At 41.1% G+C, this 23,330-nt stretch overlaps 1 protein-coding gene across 4 annotated transcripts in view; it reads right to left on the reverse strand.

Annotated features, from left to right (window-relative positions):
• The window catches only part of ZMYM4 (zinc finger MYM-type containing 4), a 64,755-nt gene that overhangs the window by 40,919 nt on the left and 506 nt on the right, over positions 1 to 23,330 (reverse strand). Inside the window, exon 1 of one of the 4 annotated variants that reach the window (XM_060258647.1) lies at positions 340 to 437. The exons of 2 other annotated variants lie outside the window; for them this stretch is intronic. The gene's annotated coding sequence lies outside the window, so the exon portion shown is untranslated. Of the gene's footprint in view, positions 1 to 329; positions 438 to 23,330 lie in introns of those variants that run through there. One more of the 4 variants, XM_060258648.1, reaches the window with a different exon arrangement.

Raw genomic sequence — 23,330 nt, forward strand, 5'->3', positions numbered from 1 at the left:
AAAAACTTTTACATAGAATGCCTCCAAGTTGATAAACAGGGGGGGGGGAGGAGGGTAGACAAATAATTTATGAGAATTCAGTGGCTGTGCCATTAAAATCTGAGATATTTGTCTGCCTGAGGCGAGGGGGTGAAGGAACTGCTCTCTATCACTGAGGCTCACAGCAGCACTGATTGGAAGGGGATGAGGTAAAGAGGGAGATACCAAAGTCAATCTCATTGCCCCTCCCACGTTTGAGAAACCTTGTTCAGCATGGGAAAAAAAGAACTGCAGCTCTTCTGGGAGCTCCCTCCCAGGTCTAAGTTTACACGATCAGAAAAGCAGCTCACCGATTCCTACCTTCGAAGCATCTAGGGAGGAAGAGGAGTGCACTGGCTAACAAAGAGCCAGCCTGCTGCATATACCTGCTGCAGGAAAAGAAGCACTTCCAACAGGAAGCGAACCCCTAGAGGTCAGGAGAGCCATAGAGAGCTGCTAAGAAGGGAAGTCTGCATGAGTTGTGAACTCAGAAGAGCTTTGCTGGAACTGGAGAGCCCCCTAGCAGCATCAGCCGTTCCAGCCGCCTGAAAGCTCATCCCTGGTTTTGTCTCAATAAAAAAAAGTTGGGACAAAAAGGTCACATGTTCCTCAGGATTTATTCCCAATAATATCCTCGAGTCTGTTCAAGTATACCAGTTATGCTGAGAAACACAGCCAATGCAACAGTCACCACTAAAACAAGACCCTTGATTCTTCTCAACTTGCAGAAAAGAGAAATTAAATTTATTCCCAACTGCCCGCAACTCCCATCTTTCAAATTAATGAACACTGCACTGCCAAACAATTGGTTTCTTTGGGATTGTGGGTTCACATGTAGAATTTTAAACATTCTGAAAATGTAGCTCTTTGTTAATGCAGAACGCTGAGGTGAAAATTTTTTAAAAACCCTAAATTATAGCATACAAATATATGTCAAATACACTAGTTTTGTTCACACATTACAGTGAACACACATGTTCCATGTACACTTGATTTTTCTTAACGTGTGTTAAGTAATTCTCATGTTACATTCAACGCATGTAAGATAAACATGTAACTGAAATCACACGTTATCCACATAGTGATCCTCTTTTCCATTTGTAATGTGAATGCATGTTGGCTCTTTCTTACAAACAGATGTTCACATGTGCATGTAGAATGTATGTGCATTCACTATAAAGCTCAAACAGGACTATGAACAACTAAGATTGCCACTGTAAGGATGCCAGCATTGGCAGGAGAGGGAGGGGTGGGGACAGAGAATTTTATCATAGAGTTATAGGGGGCTCCTAGAGCATCATGCCAGCATGATGACATCGTTTCCAAGTTTAAGCTGGAAGTTGCACTGCATCATTGGTGCAAGGCTTTCCTCCATTTGCCCCACCATCATGTTGAGCAGTGGAGGGGACGAAGGGCAGAGAAGCAGGAGACCTAGTTGCTCGGGATTTTCAGTCGTGCTCCCAAAACTTTAATAGTAGCCAGACAAACAAATTAAGTGGGTGAAGCTTTTGCCATCACTTCATAGCCACACTTGGCAAAACTTCACCTGTCCAATTTCTGCAAGGTATGCTGGAGACACAGGAGCAGGGCTAGAAAAAGAGGGGCTACTCTTTTTACAATTACCATGCTCTTTCTCATGGTTCCATCTCCACTGTAACAAAAGGAGAACATGCAAAATATTATAGTGTCAAACTAAATCCTTGCATATAAGAAGAATAAAGAATGTGTAGATATTTATAAGGAAAAACTAGATAGACCACAGTCTTTGCAACAGAAATAAACCAACAGCACTCCATTAATGCCCTGCTTTTCTCCCCACTGGGGTTCCAAAGTGTGTACCATCATTCTCCTTATAATTTAAATCCTTATTTAAATAAATTCAACCATGTTGAGGGTAGCAATGGGCTTTGACCAATTTTTTTTTTTTAATCAAGTTTAGGTCAAGCTTTGCAGATTCCCTTAAGAAACTGTCCCTTTCAGAACTTTTCAGAAGAATACTCAATAAATATAGACATATTTTTGTGTTCCCTGTTCAATGGTCTGTTTCTTTATAATCTCTATATTACCACTATATGAAGAATACAATCACCACTAGGAAACTGGGCAGGCTAGGGGATTTCCTGAGCCTAACAGACAATGCAGGATATGTTTTGCTTAATTATAATAGTGTAATATTTCCTTCAAGACAGTAGACAGCAAGATGAACAAAACTACGTCGATTGCCGGATCTGAAGAGTTGCTTTAGGGATGCCAATGGGATAGGCTCCCACTAGGGTTGCCAGCTTGGGGTTGGGAAATATCTGGAGATTTTGGGGGTGGAGCCTAAGGAGGGCAAGACTTTTATGGTGTATAATGCTATAAAGTCCACCTTCAAAAGTGGCCATTTTCTCCAGGTGAACTGATCTCTGTCACCAGGAGATTATCTGTAATCCAAGGAGATCTTCAGCCACCACCTAGAGGTTAGAAATCTTAGCCCCCATCCAGTTGGATCTTTCAACTTTTTTCTTTAAATTGCAGACTCTCTGGGCTGCATCACAAAATGGCTTTGAGAAGACCATTCCATTACAAAAGCAGTTGGCTGTGTGGCATAGAAAATGGTTATTCAAAACTCTCAAGTCCAAAGTCCCCTTCCTTGGCCATGTGGTCTACTTGCATGATTGTTTGGATCTCGACCATCCATTCTACACATCTTTACAAACTCATCAACATTTCTAGTCGGCATGTCATAGAAAACAGGGGGAAACATTTCACAGATTCACTCTTGCAACTGTGGGGAGAAGCCTCTCACTTGACCCCTCCCCAAGAAACACAGCTGCTGGATCTATCATCCATGGAATTTGTGAAACAGCGGATTTGTTCTGATGGATCTGTTGGTAGTGATGTCATAATGCCCCTTCAAAGATGGAACAAAGTTGGAGTCCAGTTGCACCTTTAAGCCCAACAAAGTTTTATTCTCAGAATGTAAGCTTTTGTGTGCGTGCACACTTCATCAGACAATGAAATGGGGTACAGTACTGTGTGCACGCACACAAAAGCTTACATTCTGAATAAAATTGTTAGTCGTAAAGGTGCTACTGGACTCTCCAACTTCGTTCTGTTGCTTCAGACCAACATGGCTGTCCACCAGGATCAAAAATAGCCTAGTTGTAGTGGATACATTCTATCATCTTCTTTATTTGCACATTTTTATAAAACTCTTGAGCCATTAGCCTTTAGCTCTTCTAAAGGCTGGTTCACACATGCTTGTGGCTATCAAGCAATTACTTGCATGTGTGAATGCAACATCACTGACATAATGCCACAGATGGAACATTTGCTTTTCAGTAGAATCCAGAGATCACATTTAGCTTCTGTCAGTTATATGACAGTATAAAAGACTCAGTGCGTGCATGAACTAAGTTTGTTGCACTTATAATTTTACAAAAAGGCATTATTCCCCAACTAAAAAGCCCATAGTCTCATGATATTTCTAATGTGTTCTGCACTTCACCACATAGGCATAGCTTGGCACTGCCTGTATGAATTATATATTTTCATACTCGCCCACTCCTTGCCTATTCAGAACCAATTACTGACTTCCTTTAGCATAACGTCTTAGTTTAGCATTATCTCCAAGTGAATGAACTGTGGGGTTTCCATTCAACCTCCAAACCAGGATTTCCAACCATAGAAAAAATCACAGTTTGCAACCTCAATACGAAGTGAGAATGTAGATTACAGATTGGTAGTTTAGATGTCCCTATCATGGATTGCTGCCTTGTCATGGTGAGAGGGCTTGCGTGGTTCAATGAGGCTGTGGGCTATGCCATGCAGGGCCACCCAAGATGGACAGGCCACAGCTGAGAATCCAGACTAAATGTGATCCACTGAAGAAGGAAATGGCAAACCACTCCAATATTCTTGCCAAGAAAACCCCATGAACAGAAACAAAAGACTAAAAGATATGGCGCTGGAAGATGAGCCCCTCAGGTCAGAAGGTGCCCAATATGCTACTGGGGAAGAGTGTTCAAGTAACCACAGAAAGAGTGAAGCGGCTGGGCCAAAGCCGAAAGGATGCTCAGCTGTGGAGGTGTCTGATGCTGAAAGAACAGTCCGATGCTGCAAAGAACAATACTGCATCAGAATGTGGAATGTAAGATCTATTAATCAAGGTAAGCTAGATGTGGTCAAACAAGCGATGGCAAGACTGAAAATCGACATCTTGTGAATCAGTGAACTAAAATGGACGGGAATGGGTGAATTTAACTCAGATGATCACTACATCTATTATTGTGGCCAAGAGTCCCATAGAAGAAATGGTGTGGCCTTTATAGTTAACAAAAGAGTGAGGAAGGCAGTAATGGGATACAATCTCAAAAATGACAGAATGATCTCGGTCCGTATCCAAGGCAAATCCAAGGCAAAATTGTAGAAATCAAGGGAACGTTTTGTGCAAAGATGGCCATGATAAAGGACAAAAGTACTAGGGACCTAACAGAAGCAGAAGAGATCAGGAAGAGGTGGCAAGAATACACAGAAGAATTATACAAGAAGGATCTCAATGTCCCGGACAACCATGACAGTGAAATCGATGACCTTGAGCCAGACATCCTGGAGAGTGAAGTCAAATGGGCTTTAGAAACATTACTAACAACAAAGCGAGCGGAGATGATGGTATCCCAGTTGAGCTATTCAAAGTCCTAAAAGATGATGCTGTTAGAGTGATGCACACATTATCTCAATAAATTTGGAAAACACAACAGTGGCCACAGGACTGGAAAAGATCAGTTGATATTCCAATCCCAAAGAAGGGTAATGCCAAGGAATGTTCAAACTATCGCACAATTGCACTAATTGCACATGCCAGCAAGGTCATGTTAAAGATCCTACAAGCTAGGCTTCAGCAGTATGTCGATCGGGAACTACCAGAAGTTCAAGCTGGGTTTCAAAGAGGTAGAGGAACTAGAGATCAAATTGCCAACATTCGATGGATTATGGAGAAAGCACGGGAGTATCAGAAAAACATCTATTTCTTTTTCATTGACTATGCTAAAGCCTTTGATTGTGTGGATCACAACAAACTGTGGCAAGTCCTTAAAGAGATGGGAGTACCAGACCACCTCACATGTCTCCTGAGAAACCTGTATAAGGGTCAAGAAGCAACTGTCAGAACGGGATATGGAACAACTGATTGGTTTAGAAAAGGAAAAGGAGTTCAACAAGGATGTATATTGTCACCCTGCTTATTTAATTTATATGCAGAGTATATCATGCGGAATGCTGGCCTGGAAGAAGCACATGCCGGAATTAAGATTGCCGGGAAAAACATCAACAACCTCAGATATGCAGATGACACTACTCTAATGGCAGAAAATGAGGAGGACCTAAAGAACCTCTTGTTGAGGGTGAAAGAGGAGAGCACAAAAGTAGGCTCAAAACTCAACATCAAAAAAACTAAGATCATGGCATCTGGCCCCATCACACCTTGGCAAATAGAAGGGGAAGACATGGAAGTAGTGACAGACTTCACATTTCTGGGATCCAAGATCACTGCAGATGGTGACTGTAGCCATGAAATTAAAAGACATTTTCTCCTTGGGAGGACAGCTATGGCGAACCTGGGCAGTATAATAAAAAGTAGAGACATCACCCTGCCAACAAAAGTCCGTATAGTTAAAGCAATGGTATTCCCAGTAGTAATGTATGGCTGTGAGAGCTGGACCATAAGAAAGGCCGAGAGCAGAAGAATAAATGCTTTTGAGATGTGGTGTTGAAAAAGACTCTTGAGAGTCCCTTGGACTGCAAGAAGATCAAATCAGTCAGTCCTAAGGGAAATCAACCCAGACTGTTCACTGGAAGGTCAGATGCTGAAGCTGAAGCTCAAATACTTTGGCCACCAAATGAGAAGGGAGCACTCACTGGAGAAGATCCTGATGCTGGGAAAGACAGAAGGCAAAAGAAGAAGGGGATGGCAAAAGATGAGATGGCTGGACAGTGTTACTGATGTAACAAACACGAATTTGAGCAGACTTCGGAGGATGGTGGAAGACAGGAAGGCCTGGCGTGACTTTGTCCATGGGGTCGCAAAGAGTCAGACTCGACTGTGTGACTGAACAACAAGTTCAGATGTAACACCAAACTACAGCTTGTGCTGAAGTGGAAGTCACTAATTGGTTCTGGCCCTGCAAAGGGAAGGAAATAGGGTTGCGCATCATATACACTCATATACACCTGAACTGTGCTGTAGTCTTAAGGCTATTATTTCAAGGCACCCACATACTGATAAATCACTCCTTCACAAAACAAAACTGATTAAAAATATCACTTCTAGCATGTGTTCAGACTTCATTTTGACTCCATACTACCATCTATTCCCTAATGACCAAGTCTGTTGCATTACCTTGTGACTGAGCATGTGACGCATTTCAATTTAAAAAAAACCCAAAAAACTGGAACTACGGGGAAACAGTTAGACCGGGGGGCGGGGCATACTTCCAATACCTCTTTGAGGCAGGGATTTTTCCAGCCTTGAAAAAGTGAGTAAGCAGGCATATACCATTGGATACATTTATGTTTGAGGAAGAGAATACAAGCTGTGATGCTACACTGTATTCTTCATTTAGCAGAAGAGCAGAAAAACATAACACAAATATTAACAGCCACTTCAGGAAAACAATGCCTCTAACAACACCAGGACATGAAAAATATCAAAACATAACCTAGTGCTTTGAACACAACAATAACCGTGGTTTATCAATATGAGAAAAAGCCTCCCTCACTGCACATTGCAATCTAATTAAAATCTGCTTTTATGACAAAGCATCATTTGTTGTTACATCTGAAGCAGGCCATTGAATATGCTTCAACCAGAGTAAGAGTTATGACAGCAGCTGCTTGGGGCACAGATGAGGGCTAAAGCTCTAGTCCTTCCACTGCTGGGTAGTCACCTGTTTCCACCATTACTCCTCGCTACTGCCAAATCCGAGATACATGGCTTGTGAATGCTTAAGAGTACAACAGTTATGTCGGGCAGGAGTCTCTCTCTCTCTCCACCGTATGCAAATGCTTATGTGTTTTGTTGTTTTTAGCTGTTTTTCATATGCGTATTTTAAAAAACTTGTTCTAATGGTTTGATGGTTCACTGCCTTAGAGATCCTAAACAGGGTGGAAAGGTGGCATTAAAAAGTTTTGAATAATATACGTAGTTGTGCAAGCACTGATTTGCACTATAAATATTTTAACTTTTCACAGAGAAAAACTGGATTCAGCAACATGTCTGGATTATGCAAATAAAGGGAATATGAGGGCAAATTTGCAATGTTTTCCTTTTTTGTATAACGGACTCTGAATTTTGCTGTCTTGGGAAACAGAATGGAGCTAGGCAATGTGGCATCACTGTGACACTACATTAGTAACATAAATATTCATTGTTCCTTGTATCTAGATGTGCAGTTGAATCCCCCATCTTTGCTGTACCACAGCATAACATAATCCCACCTAGCCTCTGGCACACTTTGGATTAACTGAGAACCTACTGTTTGGTTAGACCTGAGTCCAGAAGCACCAAGACCAACAAGATTTTCAGGATATAAGCTTTTGAGAGTCATCTGATGAAGAGATCTTTGATTCTCAAAAACTTATATTGGGGTGGCCAAACTCACTTAACGAAAGAGCCACACAGAATAAACATCAGATGTTTAAAAGCTGTAATGTTAGATGTTTGAGACCCACAAGACGATGGAAGGAAGGCAAACATATGGGGGAGGCGTGAGGGAGAGTTGGAAAGAAAGCAACTTTAACATTAAATATGTTCTCCAAGTCGCCAATTGGCTTGGAGAAGTGATTTAAAAAGAGAAATGCCTTTTCCAAGTCAGCAGATGGGAAGTGAGGGCTTCGAGAGCCGCACAATATGTGTGAAAGAACCACATGTGGCTCTTGAGCCACAGTTTGGCAACCCCTGGGCTTATATCCTTGTTGGTCTCTAAGGTGCTACTAGACTAAAATCTAACACACTACTGCAGATCAACAAAGCTACCCTCTGAAACTATAAATTGTTCTGGCATTTGATCTTTCATTTGAGTCCTCACATTTACAGAGATCCCCAAAATGTGACCATCTGAAGTCTGGTGGAGGCAGATAAATATCCCAGACATTCATCATGTTTTCAAACTGTGATTTCAGGGTCCAACAATGGCTTTTAAGGGATTTCAGGGTCCAACTATAGCTTTTGACCATATGGGACTCGAAACATCAACCCTCTTGGTGACTTAGTTTTTGGCAGGAAATATTCACCGATTAAACAAGACATCCCCGCTCCCCCAACGATCTGGCATCTGCCATATTCACTCAAATTATGCTTAGAAGATTCACAAATCATCTATGGTTCTCCAATTAAATTAATTTGCATTTTCAATGTGGCCCTCGATGCTAAACAAATTACTTGCCTTTGCATCTCCCAAATAAGAAACTACACAAACACAAGTGGATTCCCCTTGATGAAAGCAATTTTGTGCAAATAAAACAGCTTGGAAAATGAGAGTTAATTTCACCGAGGTGTGTCTGTAACACCAGAGTTATCAGAACAACTGTCATTAGAATTATTCATTCCTCTAAGGCTTCTACGCCATTTTAACAGCCAACTGTCTTTACAATCCCGCTCATCTATCTCATCCATTCTTCAAACCAACCATCAGTCAGACATGTAATTACCGCAACGATTTTAGAGATTGGGCAGAATTACCAAAACAGGCTTGGAAAAACTTCTCATATTCCTGAACATCAACACTCAATTTAAGGATATAGAAAAAGAATGCTTTTTTTAAAAAAAAAGGGGGGGGGAGCTATAGATAGTAATAGAAAACAGTTATTGTCAAGTCGACGGATTCAAGAATGAGTCAAAGCTGATACTAAGTTCCCATTTATTGATAACCGGTACTCTGGTGCAAGCCTCTAGCTTGCTAAGAATGAAACCAATAGACTGATACATGGGTTTTAAGCTACACTTCAAAACCATTCCTACGGGGGGGGGGGGTTTACAGGAGGGAACATTCACACATAACTACTAGGTACTTTCTCAGGCCATATCCAGCAAATGCCTTTGAATTGTTATGCAAGGCTTCCTCCCACCTCAGGCCCTGAGAAGGCCATGATCCCCCAGTCTTAAGTCGTTATTCGTCGATCTTGACAGTTATGCCCTATCATATTTATGCAAATAGCAAGCCTTTATTGGCATAAAAACATATTTATGGATACATTTATTATGTCACTTATTTCTAAAGTTCTCTCTTTTTCATGAGTTCAAGGCAATGTATATTTGTCAATGAAAACAATAAAATAACTAAAAACACACAATGTGTCAAATTTATGGACAATCAACAGTATTCAGCACTCTGACAATACAATCGTACACAGGGCTACTCCAGTCCAAACTAATCAAAATCAATGACATTCCACTGTAAAAGGCATAAAAAGCCCACCATAATGGGAATGTGAGAAAGTCGTAAGCTTCTGGAAATGTATTATCCAAAAGGTGTCAGAAATTACGGGTGTTCGCATTCCATATACTCCAGATTTCATATTATTGTATAACTGGTTAGATTCGAAAATTCCATCTAGGCATTGCTCATTGTTGGTAACTCTGCTGACAGCAGCGAAATCTGTCATAGCTACCACATGGAAAAGCCCTAATTATTTAAGTGTTATCAATGGTTTTCCAAAATTTGGGACCATATGACCATGGAAAAAATTGCATCAGGTCTTAATTCTATAGATCCCTACATGAAAAGTTTATTGCAAAATGGTTTCCGATAATTGAAAAGTTAGACAACAATCCTTGCTATGTAAATTCACTCTTGAAATGTGAGAGTTATAAATTTCTGTTACTAATGTAAATATGGTTAGTTTTGGGGAGGCCTTTTGGTTGTAATTCGAAATATTTGGTTACAATTTGTTTAGGAGTTTTTGAGGATACATGTACACATATTTTTAAGAAGGATTCTTTTGACTATTTTGTATGTATACAATTTTATTTTATGTTCGTGTTTCTGTGGTGTTGAATAAAATTTAAAAAAAAAAAAGCCCACCATAATATATTTTAAACCATTTATTGCATTTTTATTCCATCCTTCCTCCCAGCAGCTCAAGATGGCATGTAGCCACCCCCGAATTTTACCCTCAGAAAAACCTTGTGAGGTAGGCTAGGCCAAGACTCCACTGACCTGCACCTGTGTCTCTCCAGTCCTTTTCCAAACCAGATGATTTACTCCACAATGACTCTGAATAAGTCTTGCATGCCTCATGGAATGTCTACCACAGGGGTCCCCAACACGGCACTCACTGATACCCTTTCTGGAGCCCACCGATTGTTCTTAGGAAATGGGTGGGTCAGATAGGGCTTTTGCCCAACAAGGTTTCCAATTAATTACTGGAGATTTGATTGGTTGCGCAGATTTTTTAAAATGTTACTTTAACAGCAGTTGCCAGCCTCCACGGCACAAGAATGTGCACCGTGTTACTGAAGTTAAGCTGTGGAAATCATTTTGTAGCTGGCTCCACCTCCTGCAGCAGCCATTTTGTTGCTGCAGCCACCATGCCATGTCAGAATTTCAAATGTGTCCACAGGCTTACAAAGGTTGGGGACCCCTGGTCTACATGATATCCCTTTTGGTAGACGACTTCACAGAATGAAATTCAAACTACAGACGGTCACTTTGATGACTCGCTGTATAACACTCAAAGAAGAACTCCATATAACAAAACCTTCATTTCTGTCAGTATAGTACCCCCTTTCCGGTGGCATCATCCCACCCAAACGGTTGTGCTTTAGAAGCAGACCAGATATGGAACTGCCCTTTTTGGACTGCAACAACTACTTAATAACCAAAAACAACTAATATGGAAGTAATTGTCCTCTGCATCCCTACTGGAATGCATATCCCTGACACACCATGGTTGCTGTATCTAAGGCAGCATTGCCTTGAACCATGTGATCCTCTGCATGCTTATGAGAGACCAAGTTTGTCATGACTTCCCTCTTAACGTATGTGATGCTGCCAACCAGGAATTTAATTCCAAACACTTTATTTAATGTTCCCCACTGAATTCTGGCCAAGCTCTAAGGCTTCTTTGCCGAAATATGTGGCCCTGAGGATGAGAGAGTAAGCCCCATGGAGCACTGGGGGACTTCTGAGTAAATGCATCTAGGTTTGGGCACAAGGACTTTTATTAAAGGAGGGGAGAGAAGTGTTGTAGGGAATTTATTTGTTTTCGAGAGAGCCCTTTCTCAGAAATAGTCCAATTCGGTCAGTTTCAAGTCACCTGCAAAGCCAGTGCTGGCCAGAGTAGACAATACTAACTTGATAAAGCAGGGGTCTGATTCAGCAGGGGTTCAGTTTAGTGACAAAGATACTAAGCAACATTAGATTCCTGAATGCACTGTTTGCGAAGAGCCTTGTGGCACCTTAAAGGCTAGCAATGCAACTCCAGAGTTATTCCAGCTCAAACCCATTGACTAGTATGGCAAAGGCTACTCTCCTGGAATGAGTGCTGGAATGGCGCATTTCAATTGGCATACACAGGGCAGAGCTCAGAAAGGCAAAAGGAGAGGGCAGTAGTAGTGCTTGAGCAGGAGGAAAGGATTAATCTAGCAGAGTCCAATGGAGCCTGGTGGGCAATGCAGTCCTGTTCAGGAGGGCAATAGGTCTGCAACCTATTCCAATGCTCGGTGTATGTATTATCTTTTATTTATTTGGTTTATAGCCTATCTTTTTCATGGTGACACAAGGCAGATAATAAAACAGTGTCTAGATAACCAATGAACAATGCAGCAGGCCTTGGATTATGTAATTAGGGGACAATGCAAACAACAAATGGCCTAAGGAAAGATACACTATTATAAACAGGACAGAAGGTGGGTTACAAGGAATAAAACACTGCAGTAAAAGCTGGTGACATCTGAAGGAATGGATTATAATCCTGTTCCATTATAAAGGTGCCCTCCTGCGCTGTTCCATTCCACTACAGTTCTATTCTCTCCTTTAAAATGTCCTCTTGAACATTTCTGTGTTGCACCTTCTGCAGAATGATAGAAGCATGGAGGCTTTCCTGACCTCAGGTGGGTCATTCCACAAGGTGAGAGTCACCTCTGAAAATGCATGTGAATAGGAAACGGCTGATTTTGCACCCATTTGCAGTTCAACACCTTTAGGAGGCTTTGCTATCTAATTTTGCCATTCCATTTTCTACACTGCTTATGGTACGTCAGATTTTGTACTAGTTTTTCTTTTGTTAATCTAAGACCTATTGGATTGTTTATTGGAGGTCTCATGCTGTCTTATGTTTTGTAAGTCATCTTGAGTTTCAGCGAGAAAGCTGGACTGCAAATAAATGAACAACATATAGAGATATACCTAGCCACACTCTGGTCATGTATTTCCTGTTCTCAGAGCCAAATTACATGCTTCAGTGACACATGGTCCTGCAACCATTAGGGATGATAAATTACTGCAATCCAAAACCTTTTCCAGAGATGCCTTCAGGCATCAGGAATCATATAACACAACAGTCTCTGTATACAATCTAAAAGTTCAACGTTATGGTTGGAAGGCTCATCATTCAACAACAAGCTAGAAAATGTGTAGAAGAGAACAAAAATGACAAAGGGGCTGGAATATCTTTTCTAAGCAGAAAGGCAACTGTGAGGGCAGGGACATGACAGAAGTTTATAAAATTATAAAAAGGGTAGAGAAAGCAGATAGAATTTCTCTCTCTCTCTTTTTTCATAATACTAGAACTTGAGGGTTCAGAGTGAAGTCAAAGGGCAACAGATTCAGCCTAGGCAAAAGGAAATACTTCTTTTTTCAATTAGCAATTAAGTTGTGGAATTCACTGCCAATTGGTACAGTGATGGGGATTAGAGAGATTCATGGGGGAGCAAAGGTCTATCAATGACTACTAGTTGATGACTAAAGGGAACTGCCACATCCAGCGGCAGCAAGCCTCTGAATACTAGTCCAGAAGGCAACATCAGGGGAAGACCTTGGTCTCTATGCTTATTTTGTTGGTGTCCATGTGAAACAAGATGCTGGACTAGATGCACCACTATACAATCTAGCAGAGCTCTTCCTAGATTCCTAATCTTGCAAAAATGAGATGTCTATGTCTGATCAGTACCTGAATGGCAAGCCTGTACCAACCTTATATATACTACTCTAGGAAGAAAAATGGATTTGTAATAAACAAGAAAGGGGGATAACTGTGTAGGGGAGGAAATCCTATTTTCCTCCTCCTCTCCTTACAGCTTGCGTTGGGTCTTCCACCTCACCATCACTGCTGCTGGTTCTCTCCCCCCTCCTTCCATTGACGCCACCACCACCCCCCCCCAGCCTCCCTTTGCTTAATATCACCTCCACTAACGGTCTCTTTTGGGTTACTACAGCAACCGAAAATACTGCTTGAAATCTGGCTTCTTTTTTGTTCTTTGCACTATAAACTTGGTGGGGGTTGCCCCCAGATAAGATGGGGTTAAAGGCCAGATTTTGCTGCAAACTAGGGGGACAGTTTCCCAGGGGGTTGAAGAACATTAATTTGTATATACACCTGGTATCATTGTGTGGATTTTTTTTATCCACAGGGGGAAAAGTTGTGGGCCATTTAGATATAGGAATATTATGGGCTCCATCTTCAAGCAATTAAGTGTCAGGAAGGTGTAGAAAGATGGCTGAAGACCTGGCACCTAAACTGCTACAATGCCTGTGGGTTACAGTGTTGTATTTTTCAATGGATGTTTCAAAACTGTACTGAAAGGGTTACTTAAATTTCCCTGGCAACACTACTTTTCTTATGGAATAAAAAGTTTACCTTAAATTTCCATTTACAGTGGAAATGGGAAAGTGAACCTGTCCAATTCAAACCACTTTCAACCTAGTGCCCAGATCCTAAACATATTAATATAAGCTCTGTTATTATGGTGCAATTCAAGGTACTTTGTATTATAGCTCAGATCTAAGCTGTACACAGAGGCGTAAGTGAACTTTTTACAACTAACTACAATTTCCATCTAGAGAAATTACAGTCTGGCATGAAAACTTCTGCTACTTGATTATCACAATAGCTAATCAAGTAACACTCATTTGTATCTTTCCTTGGGAATGTTCATTGGCTACTTGAGCTTAATTGGAAGCAACAGATCAAACTGCATTAGAAAAAATGTACATATTTTAAGCAACATTCAAGATAAAAACTGTCTAGAGTAGGGGTATCGGACTCATGTGTTAGGAGGGCCAGATCTGACATAAATGGAACTTTGTGGGGCCAGGCTATGTGTGTCATAAAATGCCAGATGGTGGAGATATAAACTTTAAAAAGGATACAGACAAACACTATATATAAAGAAGAAGAAAAATTGCAGATTTATACCCCGCCCTTCTCCCTTAATCAGAGACTCAGAGCAGCTATATATATTTTGTCTGTATATAAAACTTAAAATATAAACATGCTTAAAACTCTTGCGATATTTTCTTTAAAATGGAAAGGTGGAGAATAATAGGATATGACAATGCACTTTTTAAAATAAATAATCAAGGAACAGCACAAGGAGCACAGCAGAAATTAAAAATATGAAATACTCTGAGCCTAGAAAAACATGAAATGGCTGGGTATTGCAAGCTTCTCTCTTTCCCCCCCCATCCCCGTCTATTCAGAGTAAAAGTGACTCTCCAGGGCAATGTTCCCCTTGGCTGTGGATTCCCAGGTTAAAGTACTCACTCAGGCACCCATTCTCAGGTTCATTCAAGAGACAAGCTGGCTAAAAACACCAGTATATTAACCAGTTTGAGTTAGCATACAGACAATGGAATGTGAAACTATTTGTGCTCCATTCCACTGAAATACATTGCAGCACAAAGTTGCAAAGAAAATGCAGAATGGATTTTCCATTAAGGTCCCAGAACACAGATTCTGTTGCTAGAAACAGTCCAAGAGTACTCTACCAGAATATTCTATCTTGTCAGAGAGCTTAATGTAAAATCCATTCTGCATTTTCTGTGCAAAGTTGCAAGCCCAGAGGCCCAGGGAGCTGGGAACTTTGGCAGTCTCTGATCTTCAAAGGGGGAGGGCAGGCGGGAGACAGGGAGGAGGGGGAGAAAAGAGCCTCAGAACAGATTAAAGACATGGGCGGGATGGTTTTGGCCCACAGGCCATATGTTTGATATCCCTGGTCTACAGTGTTGGTGATATGAATTAGCTAATAATATATTTTAACCTTCTGTGGTTCGTATGAATACAAAATCTTTTGAGTTGGATTCTTAGAGCATGAATATTCTTACAGCAGAAGTTGAGCCACTAAAAGCTGCAACCATCTACACCTAGAAGTAAGTCCCACTGGACTCAGTGGGATGTACTTCCAAGTAAACACACAAATGGACTATGAAGATGATACACCAATCTCCACTGTTTTGTGGAAAAGTTTAGTTTAAAAACCCCTACAAGTTGTTCACACACGTACAGCCAGAAAGCCAACATGTTGCAGTGGTCAAAGTGTCAGACTAGGATCTAAGAAAGAGGTGTCGAATTCATTTGTTGTAAGGGCCGCATCTGACATAAATGAGATCTTGTTGGGCTGGGCCATGTCAGGTTGAGCCATGTGTGTACCTATTTAAGATTAGGTAGCAGAGAGATAAATTTTATAAAGAACACAAACACAGATATATATATATAAATATATTAACTTAAAACATGCTTAAAATGTTAGCACTCATTGGTCTTAAAGATGCTTTCTTTGTATTTCTCAAATGGGATCCAGGGAACTGGGCAAAGGAAGCTCTGACTCTTTCCTTCCTTCCTCAGGGGACTGGATAGAAGGAAGAGAGGCTTGGCTCAGTAGCTCTACAAAGCAAGCTGTTATGCAGAAGGAAGCAAGATATAGGGAGAAGACAGCAGATGACAGCCAGTTGTTTGGGGGCCTGATAGGAGCCCTCCGGGGGCCTGATTCGGCCCCCAAACTGCATGTTCAACACCCCTGATCTAAGAGATCCAGGTTCAAATTCCCACTCTGCCATAACTGCTTACTGAGTGACTTTGGGCTAGTCACACACACTCACTAACACAATCTAACAATCTAACGGGATATAAATCGAATAAAATAAATAAATAAATAACTCCCAGGTTGTTGTGAGGATAAAAGGGAGGAGAGGAGGACAACATAAGTTGCTCTGGATCCCCATAAGGGAGAAAGGTGGGGTAAATGAAGTTAAATAAATAGCCTACATTTTTATTTATCTATTTATTTAGTGGGTTTTTATTCCACCCTATCCTGCAAACAGGCAGATTACAACAAAATCAGAACAATTAAAATCAATAAAACATAACAGTTAAAACAATTAAAACCACCCAGTTTCAGAGCAGAAGACTGAATTGATTGAATTATATACACTTTCACGTTGAACCAACAGATTCTAAGGATGGCATCAAACTTTGATTGGGCCATCTGAAGATGAAATACTGAAGCAAGGAAGGTCAATTTAATTTAATTTGGACACCCACCGCCTCACTTGAAGGCTTGGCAGAACAGCTCTACTTTGCATGCCCTGCGGAAAGGTAGCAGGCTCCACAGGACCCTGATTTCTAATGGGAGCATGTTCCACCAGGCTGGTGCCAGAACAGAAAAGGCCCTGGCCCTAGTCAAGTCTAGGCAGATGTTGATTTACTGAGCTAAAGCCCTTTGGGGCACATATCGTGAGTCAGTTCCTCAGATATGTTGGTCCCAGGCCGTGTAGGGCTTTGAAGGTCAATAGCAAAACCTTGAGATGAATCTAGTACTCGATAGGTGATGCAGTTTAGCAGGCACACTGCCACATTTTGCACCAGCTGGAGTTTCCAGATTAACCCCAAGGCAAGCCCACATAGAGCAAGTTACATTAATCCAATCTGGCAGTGACCATTGCATGGGTCACTGTGGCTGAGTCCTGAGGGGAGAGGTAGGGTGCCAGCTGCCTGATCTGCCAAAGACAGTAAAAGACTGACCTGATAACTGTGGTGACCTGGGTCTCCATAGAAAGTGAGGCATCCAGGATCACTCCCAGGCTCTTTACCTTCTGGGCCAGCACAAATGGTGTGCCAAACAGAGCTAAGAACCTAATTCCATTCCACCCTGGCTCAGGTACAGAACCCTCTGTCTTTCTTGGATTAAGCTTCAGCCAGCTCCCAGTGCCTCAGCCAGATAGTCCAGGGTGGGGTTTGGGTGACCACTGATCAACAGATAGGACTGGGTATCTGCAGCCTGGTGACAACCTAGCCCAAACCCCAGACTAGCTGGGTAAGGGAGCGCATATAGATGTTAAACACCATTGGTGAAAGAACTGCCCCCTGCAGCACACCACATTCAAGTGGGTGTGAGGAGATCTGCTCACCAAGCACCACCCTCTGTCCCCGACCATGGAGAAAGGAGGATAACCATTGTAAGGCAATCCCCTGAACACCAATGTCTGTGAGACAGTGGGTAATGAGATCATAGTTGACTGTGCCAAACAATGCTGTAAGATCTAAAAGCAGAAGCAGTGCATAACTGCCTCAATCCAGGTACCTCTGGAGGTCATCTGTGAGGGCAACCAATACAGTCTCTGTTCCACAGCCAGGACAGAAACCAGACTGGAATGGATCAAGGATGGATGCATCCTCCAGAAAGCCTGAAACTGTTCAGCCACCGCCTTCTCAACTACCTTACCAGAAACAGAAGATTTCAAACTGGATAGTAGTTGGCCAGGACCATAGGGTCCAATGTTGGTTTCTTTAAAAGCAGACAAATCACCACCTCCTTCAACCCCTCTGGGAAAGTCCCCAAAGAAAGAGACAAGTTGACAATTCCACCCAGGGTGTCCTGAATGCATCCCCGCAAGCTTTAATCAACCAGGATGGACATGGGTTGAAGAGGCAAGTGGTTGGTTTCACAGCTGCCAGGAATCTTCCTGGGAGTGATCCAAAATTGGACCTGAAAATGGAAAAGGGGCTTCCAGTTCCCTTACTGTATCAACAGTGGCCAGGAAGTCCTGGCATAGAGACAAGACTTTATCTGTGAAATAGGTCACAAAAGTCTCACAGGCAATATCCACATTCATTCTAGACATCTCAGCTGTCACTTCATCCTCCACAGCTCCAAAGTACGGCATCAGGCTGCTTTGGTGCAGCCGTGGAGAGGGTGCCAGAGGGAAATATCATCAATGGCTGCAGAGAGCTGAGAATGTCAGTTCTCCACTAGGACATCTAATAACCCATCAGGGGACATTGGATCCTACAGAGCTTCCTGAAGCTACTCAGGGTTCATCTGGCTCCCTGGGTAATTATAAATGCACTCACCATTTAAACAGGGAGGATTCGGCATGCCCAGCTGGACCTTCAGGGCAAAGTGGTCTGCAGCATTGTCAAAATGGACATTGAAATCCCCCAGGACCAACAGCCTGCGGTAGTTCAATGCCCAGGCAGATACAGCGTCTAGTAGGGCAGCCAGAGTCTCTGTTGGTGTGTTAGGACATCATGGTCTTTCATGCAAGAAGGGAAGTGAGCCTTGCCCTCTGCTCTATACAGCAAGCCCCACGACTACATTCTGTAACATCACAAAATGTCAGTAGGAGGTGCAAACAAATTTTGGCTGACAACAGTAAGAAGGAAGTTTCAAGCAGGTTGCTCAGACCTGGAGTGGGCAAAAGGAGAGCTGAGACAGATCTTCAACTGCAACTCTCAGGAAGCCAATTATTCTGGATTACACAACTGTGAGGAGTCATCAATATGAATGATTCCATTATCATGAAATAACCATGTTGGAATCTAGTGCAGAACCACTTGAGGGATTTTTCCCTTTTCTAAACCAGTTGCTTGAAGCTGATCTGTTGGTGCTATATAAAAAATCAAAGAAAAACAAAGGGAAAGAAACTTAACCCAAAAACTGGAGTAAGAAACCTAAAAGGTTAATATGCATTAACATTAAAAACAAAATGTAAAAAAAATCATAAATCAACATACATGTATTTATTGTTGAAAGCTAAAACCATTTAAGGGCTCATCATAAGCCTCTATTCTATGTAAAACCATAAAACCTCAGTGGGAACCCACTCAACTTGACCTGACGCGTTTTGACCTAAATTGATCTTCTTCAGAGGTCAGAAAGGTAAGTACACATATTGGTTCATAATACAGAACAGAAAAAAAAATAGAGCAATGCTGGACCACAAGGAAATTTAGTGAAGTAACAAAGGCTTAGAGATATTCTTGAGGCCTCTTGTTCTATAGCCTTATGTCTTAATCAAGAGCATACCTATAGCATTCAGTGTTTTTTTGTATGCCACGTGGTCCAGAATTGATCAAGTAAAGTCAGAGCCTATGTGCCAAGAGTTGTGTGAAGAAGAACAATTTAGGTCAAAACACGTCAGGTCAAGTTGAGTGGGTTCCCATTGAGGTTTTATGATTTTACATAGGATAGAGGCTTATGATGGGCCCTTAAATGGTTTTAGCTTTCAACAATAAATACATGTATATTGATTTACGATTTTTTTACACTTTGTTTTTAATGTTCAGCCCTTTAATTGCATATTAACCTTTTAGGTTTCTTGCTATATAAAAAATGTCTGACAATCTGGCCATGACAAGGATATTTTCTTCTCAATACATACTTGAGCAGGAATTAAGTGATATCCAAATGGACCTCTATAGTGCCTAAGAACCATCAGTGGAACAAATGTCTAATTTTTAGGCAAACAATAGTAAGTCACAACTGAGAAAACATTTAAATATTTTTAAAACATTCCAATGTCACTTGTCCACATACAGTTTCCAAGATGGCTGAAATAAAAAATGAAACTACAGTTCAGTGATAAAATATAAACGATAGAACAAAAATACATTAAAACTCACCAACAAAGCAACAACAACATTGAACAGAATATATGGGAGAAAACAAATCTCAAACTGTCTCCCACAAAAAGATCATTCAATTAGACCAAATATTAGTAGGTACTTTAAAATAAACAAACAAAAACCAAAGACTGGCTGCCAAGCAAATATTTTCAGAGTATTCCACAACTTGGGCACACACCCCCACAAAAGACCCTGCCACCGGTAGCCACCAGCAACACCTCGATGCACTTTGGTATACAATAATTTCTGCTATACCAACAATCTCTGCAAACAGGCAGGCTCATAGAAGATTTCTTCAGATAACCTATAAAGTTCTCAATGGCCTTGGACCAGGATAACGCTAGCACTTTGAACTACACCCAGAAACACATTCCGAATCCTAGCAAAGATGTTTAAGCACCAGAGCAAATAGTCAAAAGGGTGAAGCTTCAGTAAACCACTTAGCTGATATACTCTGAACACTTTTCAAAGGTTGTCTCATGGTGTTGTGTATTGAGATAATCCAGTCTGGAAATTTCTTGGCATAACCATGTCAAGAAGACCATCTTTTCCCCCAGGATGAAACTCAGCTGGTATACTAACCAAAGTACTCAACAACCAGCATCAAATATTTGAAAATCCTTGATGGGGATTCCCCGCCCCTCCCATCCTGCTCATACTCTGTTTAACACTGATTCCTAACATCAAGTATGCAAGCAAACTACCCTTTAACAAAATGGAACAAAACATAACTCAGAAACTCTCCAGTAGGCCTGCCCAACTAGTCTGAATGCACTGTCAGGAGTGTGAAAGCCTTCCTGTTTTTGAGTCCTACCACACCAGCTCCACAGAAAGAGCCCTTGAGTTACACTGCATAGCTGCTAGGTAGCTCAATGCTCTGATCGCTTAGAAAATAAATTAATTGTATCAAATCTTGAAGCGCAGCCATGTTAGTCTATCTGGAGCAATAGAAAAGAGCAAGATCCAGCAGCACCTTAAAGACTAACAAAATTTGTGGAAGGGTATGAGGTTACCAGCTCTCGGACAGCCCTACCTCACATGGTGCTTGTTGTGGGGAGAGGAAGTGAATGTGATTGTAAACCACTTTGAGACTTCTTAGAAAAAAAGAGGAGTATAAAAACAAACTCTTTTTCTTTTTCTATATGCAGATAAAAATCTCCAAGGATTACTTCTCCATGTATTCTCTACATCGTTCTTCCTTCCACAGGATCCAAACATAAGTGTTTCTCCTCAAAACTTAACTTGCTATTTACAATGTAATAATCCAGCTAATAATCCTGACAAGTGATGTGAAAAGTGATGTAAAAATCATAGTGAGATGAAAGTCTTTTTTAAAAGAAAAAGAGAAAACTGAGGAGGAGGACCTTCCCCCAGTACATTTTTTACAAAATGTAGGGGAGCACAGGAAAAAAGAACTTCTATGAAATATTTTCTCTTTCACAATGAAATGGTTTCAAGGCAAGAAAACGTATATTTTTAATGCAAGACAATTCACACAATTAGAGAATAACCTCAATGCATTAGACTTTCAAATCCACATATAGAAAGTGCAGCCATCTTTTTAAAAAGTAGCTGACAAAATCTTGTGGGCTACTGAATTGTCACTTGCCTTCATCAAGTGACCTTTAAAATTAAGGCTACTTCCAGACAGCGAGGATTCTCCACATTCCTTTCAATATTATTGGTGCAGAGGCACATACAATGACAAGGAGTTTTCTGCACATTTTGTTTGGTCTTCTTTTTTGACTGTGCTTTTCTACACATAATCTGCATCAACTCTGCTTTGGCTCCTGGAGATATGGTCATCACAGTTGTGATGGCAATTCATTACCTTCCTTCTTTTTTCTTTATGGATGAAATACAGCACAGTATTGACATATGAATAATATCCCTCCACCAGAAGAACTTCCCCAAACCTTTCATTTTGTCTACACTTTTCCCTTTATATTTCCGCAATAAAAAGGGATGGAACCATCATTTGTCTTTTAGATGAGAACTGGGATTTCAGAGGAACAAAAACTTGAAACGGAAATAGACAAAGGGCAATATGTCATTATAACAATATTGCCCTATAGCGCAACAGCACTACCAGTTTAGAAGCAAAGCCAGCAAAAAGTCCAGTGCTAGCACAGCACAGGAAAAAACAGTGACAAAATGGTGGCCACAAGGGGCTAACTACTGGAAAATGGCACTGATGCAATCAGAACCTTTGCAAAGCAGCAAAATGCACAGCATTCATTTCAAATGGCACAATAACACATTTGGACAGCATTCTTTCCAAAAAGACTGGAGTAAAGGAGATTTGGGAAACAGCACATCAAGTTGGGGGGGAGGACTGTAAAGAGGACAATTATAGCATGACATTGTGTGGAAGACCCTTTCCCCAAGTATGAAAACCAAGGCAGAGAAAAACCACATTTGGAAGCAGTCAAAGATATACCAGCTCAGGTGACACAAGGTGCAGCAGTTCACCTGTACAAAACTAAGACATTTATACATTAACATTTCATAAATATACCAAATCATACAATATTATACTCTAAGCTATAAATGATATTTTTGTTGCTAAAGCAATAAAATCATTGCAACACATTCAGTTTTCTCCAATAGTTTCATCTTTTAAAAACCTACCCTATTTTTACCACATGAATTCAAAATTTCCAAAAATTTTATGCCTCTACTTCATTTACATGCTTTTCTCCCTGACCGACTGACCTTTGACATACTCTTTTTTTCCTTCCAATGACACATGAACTATTCCAAGAAGCAATAATCTTTTAACGATGCTTATTTTTTCTTTCCTTCAATAACCAACTCCACCATATTCTGTCCCCAGTTCTCAACATTTTTTCTACAAATGAGAATGCACAGAGAGTTCCTCCAGAAACCCCGGAAATGATTGCCAAGTCACCCCAACCCAACCCTTCCAAATTATGATTTTGTTCTCCACTCATTGGATTTCACGCAGATACTGGCAACCTCAGAAGATCAATAACCATCCCATCGACAATAACCGCTTTCTCTAACACATTCCCACTCAAGATACTTATCAATACATCAATTTACTTTCTAAACACATTTCACTCCCCAAAATGCCCATTTGCTCCTTACTATTTGCTCTTTTTCTCTCCTGTCCCCAATTTCATTGAGGCAAACCCCCACTAGAGGCCAACCCAGAAACCAATAATCATTACCTTTCTTAGCCCCTCCAAATTCCCCTTCCCACCTAAGTACCTCCACCTACTCCAACCACTGATTCCAACCCCCAAACTATTACTAGCTATCTTTCCTACATTACTTAGGATCCCCCAAATATTCTTCAACAACCCAACCATTTCCTCCTGTTCAAACCATTGCCTCTTCAAAGGGCCCCCTAACACAGACCAACCCAAAAACTAGCACCTGTTGCTTTCCCACCCCAAATATTCTAC

Source organism: Heteronotia binoei, chromosome 17, assembly GCF_032191835.1.
Source record: "Heteronotia binoei isolate CCM8104 ecotype False Entrance Well chromosome 17, APGP_CSIRO_Hbin_v1, whole genome shotgun sequence".
Lineage (NCBI taxonomy): Eukaryota > Metazoa > Chordata > Lepidosauria > Squamata > Gekkonidae > Heteronotia > Heteronotia binoei.